This window comes from Dromiciops gliroides, chromosome 2 (genome assembly GCF_019393635.1).
Source record: "Dromiciops gliroides isolate mDroGli1 chromosome 2, mDroGli1.pri, whole genome shotgun sequence".
In the NCBI taxonomy this organism is placed as follows: Eukaryota; Metazoa; Chordata; class Mammalia; order Microbiotheria; family Microbiotheriidae; genus Dromiciops; species Dromiciops gliroides.
The window spans coordinates 416,202,854-416,208,853 of record NC_057862.1 but is presented as its reverse complement, the minus strand read 5'-3'; positions in this window follow the sequence as shown (position 1 = coordinate 416,208,853).

Below are 6,000 nucleotides of genomic sequence, written 5' to 3'. Positions count from 1 at the left end.
AAGCCATATTTGCTTGAGCACTTAATTAGCTTTTAGATTATACATATATTTGGGGATGTAAACTAGAATATAATAGCTGTATTGACCCAAAGACTTGCAAAGCTTTTAATGGCCTTGTGATTTTAGCTTTAACAATTAAATTGAAGTGACCTGAACATGCCATGGGCAGAATAACTTTTTAGTCATTATTGTTTTAGCATAAGAACACAATACTAGTCCCCTCAAAAAAAAATCTCCATATTGATTTTGTCTTTAGTGATTTGACCTGAAGGGAAAGAAGAAAACCTCTTCATTTAGATGAAAAAGCTGTAGATTTAATTACCATTATCTTCAGGAGCTGATTTTTTTCCTGTAACATAAAATTCTATTGACAAAAACTCATTTCAAATATTATTTCTGTTCAGTTTTCTCCTTAGTAAAAGTAAGGCTCTGAAGAAAATCATTTTGGGAGTGGTGGAGTGATAGTTTGTCCAATTTTCAATTGCTCGTGGCCTCTTTTTCCAATTTTTTTTTTCTTAGCAAGACATTTTTGGAAAACCTTTGTCATCGAAATCATCCCTGTGCTAGGGCTCTCCTTTGCCTTAAAGGCCTATGTGTTGCCTTCCCCTAAAACTCTTTGATTGCCTTTTGTTTTTTTGTTTGTTTGTTTGTTTTTGCAGGGGAATGAGGGTTAAGTGACTTGCCTAGGACCACACAGCTAGTAAGTGTCAAGTGTCTGAGGCTAGATTTGAACTCAGGTCCTCCTGAATCTAGGGCAGGTGCTTTATCCACTGCACCACCTAGCTGCCCCCCTTGATTGCCTTTTATGACCCTCTCCTGAGGCTTTGGAACAAAGCAGCTTTTTTTTTTCATTTACTGAATTTTGTATTGACTGCTTTTTAAAAAATAGCACTTTTATTGCCCATGGGTTCATATCCTGTCTTACCTTTAGGACTCATTCTAACTTTCTGAATAGAGGGAGAGGGAAAATTGATGCCTTGGATTAGAAATGATCTATCTCTCTATAAATGTATATGTATATATATTCATATTCAATATACGTCTAGTGTACTGGATTTGGAGTTTGAGACCTGGGTTTGAATCCCCGCTCTGCTATATATTGCCTATGTGACCTTGTCAAATCACTAAATGTCCCTGAGCCTCAGTTTCCATATCTATAATATGGTTGTGGTGGAGATGGCTGAGATTTTATCTATGGTCTTTTCCAATTCTAAATTTATGATTAAAGTATTTATTAAATTGACATTGGACCATTAATGACTATTCACTTAGTCACTCAACCAGTTCTAAATGTACTTTAATTGTACTATCATCTGATCTACCTCTTCTTTACCACAAAAGTAGAATGAGATACTTTATCAAATACTCTGCTAAAAACTGGATAAACTTTATCCACAAAATTAACCAGTCTGCCAAATAAAAAAAAGGAATTAGGCCTAACCTGGCATAATTTGTTCTTAATGAAGCCATACTGGCTCTTTGTGACTACTGTTTCCTTTTCTAGATGTTTACTAACCTTCCTTTTAATAATATATTATAGAATTTTGCAAGGAATCAAAGTCAAGTTTGTTGGCCTATGTTTTACAGACTCCATTATCTTTCTTCATACTTTGTTTTATAATTTTCAAATATATTTATCAAATAATTTGTGTATTATGATTATATATATTATATATGTGACTATGTATATTAGTCTTATCCTCCATGACCTAGTAAATTATAAGCTTTAGGAGGAAGACTTGATAGTGCCTTATTTAAACTCTGCATCATCTCCTAGCACTGTCCTCTGCACACAGTAGGCACTTGATGAAAGTTTGTTAAATAGGCTGCCGTTTCATGTGAAATGGTATTGTAATTTAAATATAGTATCTTAGATGAGATGGAACACCAAGCTGTTCATCTATTTTAAAAGAGAGTAACTAGGAAAAGCTGATTTAGTTAGCAAAAAGCCAAAGTGGCTTAAATTGTTATAATGGTATTTCTCTTATCCAAGTAAGGTAGATGAGTTCTTTTCATTAAGTAAAACAAAATTAGTTTGTCCACAGGTGCACTTTAATACTAAATCCTGTATGGTTATAATGATAGCACCTGCTTTCCATTTACTTGCAAATCTAATCACATAATTTAAATGAATTCCTCACTTCCTATTTGATTTTGGCCCGAGTTAAGTCATTTACAGACAGCTGGGAAAAAGATATTTTAAAGGTTTTTTTTTATTTTTAAAGAACTGCCTTTCAAACAGAACAGCATGTTAAGATGCAGAGATATTAAGAATTTTAATTTTGACCTGTTTAATTCCGGTAACTTATGACACATCTTCCAGAAATTCACTTGAAGTTAGCATTCAGTGAGATGGAAGTTACCTGGATAGATCAGATAAAATTTACAATTATGGAAAACTGAAGTTGATAGTAGATTTGACAGTTATACCACAGAGACAAACTATATTTGCTTAACTAAGAAAATGAAGGGGTAGATAACAGTAATAAGATCAGACATACTTAGACTTCAAGGATCTATGATTTCTTTGGTTGGGGAATTCCCACTGATCTAGATTGTAACCCCTCTGTGACTTAGCAAGACGTATTTGAGTTTCAATGGCTGAAAAAAATCATCATCCTATAGCTTAAAGCTTCTTAAACTGTGGGTCTTGCCCCTATATAGGGCCTTGTAACTGAATGTGGTGGTCAGGAAAAATTTGGCAACAGTAAAAGGTTATGGATACCTATTTTATATACCGATATACCTGGTGTTACATAACAATTTCTCCGGTGAAAAGGAGTCAAAAGTGGAAAAAGTAGGGCAGCTAGGTGGTGCAGTGGATAGAGCACCAGCCCTGGAGTCAGGAGTACCTGAGTTCAAATCCGGCCTCGGACACTCAACACTTACTAGCTGTGTGACCCTGGGCAAGTCACTTAACCCCAATTGCCTCACTTAAAAAAAAAAAAAAGGGGAAAAATTGTAAGAAGTCTTGCTATAACTAACCAACTGGTGTTGAATGAGGCTGCTTTTTAGGAGGAAGTTACTAGTGCTTTTGCCTTAGGGTAACCAAACTTAAGAAAATTTATCAGCATTTGTATTCCTTTGTTATTGTTTAGTCATTTCAGACTCTTTGTGACCCCTTTTAAGATTTTCTTGGCAAAGATACTGGAGTGGTTTTCCATTTCTTTGTCTAGGTCATTGTACAGATGAGGAATATGAAGCAGAGATAAGTAACTTGCTCAAATTTATAAAAAATACAAGTCATTCTCCTATTGATAAATTGTCAAAGGATATGAACAGGCAATTTTTAGACAAAGAAATCAAAGCTATCTATGATTATATGAAAAAAGGCTAATTAGTCAAAATAGGAATCTGCTGGGTAACAGCATCATTTTCCTGTTCCTGCCCCTCTCTTTTGTGCCTAATCCCTCCTCAGAAACAGCCTCAGTCACCTTGAGTCATAGTGGGCCTCTTTCCTCTTGGCCTGATTAAATGCCACTGGCCCCAGGAACAAAGATTGATAGTTATGGCTGCTTAGGACAACAGATCACCACTGGTCAATCACCCTGCCCACATCAGAAGCTTCTATAGCTTGATATGCTCTATTGATACACTTTTGTAGACCCCATTTCCTTCATGACACAATGAGGTATTGGATTAAGACTTTAGTGGAGGAAAGTAATATACCAAATTAAATCTTTACAGTATATGGAGAAGGAGAGACCCCTAGAATACTGGAGCTGAAAGGGACCTTAGAGGTAAGCAGATGTAGCTCCTTATCTACTTGGTGATTTCCTTTATATCATTCTTTTTGTGTATGTGAGGCAATTGGGGTTAAGTGACTTGCCCAGGATCACACAGCTAATAAGTGTTAAGTGTCTGAGGTCAGATTTGAACTCAGGTTCTCCTGAATTCAGGGCCGGTGCTCTATCCACTGTGCCACCTAACTGCCCCCCTCTTTATCATTCTTAGTAAGTTTTCATCCAGTCCCCTGCTTGAATACCTCCAGTGAAAGGGAACTCATTCCCTCAAAAAAGAGTTCATTCCATTTTGGGACAATTATAGTTGGGAAGTTCTTTCAAGGCTGGCATTGGCTTTCATGTAACTGCTGCTTATTTGTCTTAGTTCTTTCCTCTGGAGCCATACATAATAATTATTGAATAAATGAAGCTAACTAGCTTCAAATTCAAGGAAGTACCTTTTGGGAGAAGTTTTACATAAACCTAAAATGGGGAAAGCTATTAAGACATGAGTACTAAGTTATGATCATCATGGAGTGAAAGTTCCCATGAAGGCAGGGAGAAGATCTCTATAACCTCGAAGAATCAGAATTCTAAGTTTTAGGATGCTATAGATAGTGGGATGTCTTTCAGAACATTAATCTTCAGAAAATGTATTAGGTGTTAGAAGAATGGATGGTTTATTGGATGAGCTTAATTATAATGGGAAAGCTTTGTTCAAAATCTGCCTGGGATCTTCCTCTAAGTTTACATTTTAGAAATTAAATTAATAAGGAACTAACTAAAATGGCAGAGTAGGAAGAAGTAGTGGAACCCAGTTTCACTCCCCCCTCCACTCCCCCTCATCCACAAACACTGTGGGCAGCAGCACTGTCACACTGATTTTGATCCCTGGGGATGGGGCTCTCAGGCTCAGCCCTTGGAATAAAGAAGTGTCCTTGTCATGGTAGCACGGATAATGCTTACCAGAGGAGGTAAGATATGGGTCTCTCTACCTCTGGGTAAGGATCAGAGCCTCAGCTCAGTCATTCCAATCCCCAAGAATGGGAAAACAAACAAACAAAAAAGATAATGTCCTTTTATGTTTCCAGTACATAGACAGAAAAGAGGAGATTAACTCCAAAACTCATACAAACAAAACCTCAAAGATAAGCACAGCTTGCCAATAAGATTAATTAGAATTCCTAGAAGAAATTATTCAAGAGCTAAAAAGAGTTTAAAATGATGTTATAAATGAAATGAGAGTGATAGAATAATTGGAAAGGAAATAAGGGTTATGGAAGAGAGACTTGGAAAGAGAATTAGTGGCTTAGTCCAAGAGGTACAAAACCTCATTCAAGTAACAGACTCTCTGAAAATTAGAATGAGCCAAACAGAAGTTAATGACTCCATGAAATTTAAAATCAAATATTAAAACAAAGTCAAAAGATTGAAAAAATAGGAGAAAACATAAAGTACCATATAGCACAAACAACTAACCTGGAAAATAGATCAAGAAAAGATAATTTAAGAATTATTAGACCAAATTATCCATGACCAAAAAGGGAACCTTAATATCCATATTTCAAGAAATGTTAAAAGAAAACTGCCCAGACCTCTCAGAATCAGAATATAAAGTGAAAATAGAAAGAATCCACTGATCATCTCCAGAAAAACTCCAAAATAAAAACTCCCAGGAATATTATAGCCAAAAGTCAAAGCTTCCAGGTCAAGGATAAGATACTGTACATATCCAGAAAGAAAGAATTCAATGATCAAAAAAAAAAAAACCAGTCAGAATCACACAAAATTTATCAGTGACCACTATAAAGAAGTAGAGAGCATGGAATAAAAAATTCCAGAAAGCAAAAGATATATGCCTACAACTAAGAATAACTTGCCCAGAAAAACTGAGGCATTTTTGGGAAAATGAATATTCAATGAAATTGGTGACTTTTGCATATTACTGATGAAAAGACAAGACCTAAATACAAATTCTGAAATACCAACACAGGAGTCAAGAGAAACATAAAAAGGTAAATATGAGTGAGCAATCAAAAGGGATAGTGTAATGATTAACTATTTATATTTTAATTAGAAAGAGGTGATACAAAAATTTCATCAGAATCATAATGTCATCAGTGGTCATAAAGGGAGATAAATAAAAAAGAGAGCCTGAGAATAGTTTTGCTGTCTTGATGATCTTAAAAGAAGAAAGGAAAGGAAGGGAAAAGGATAACACTAGGGAAAAAAGGGGGGAGGAAAGATGGGGGAACTTACCTCACATAATCAGGGTGCA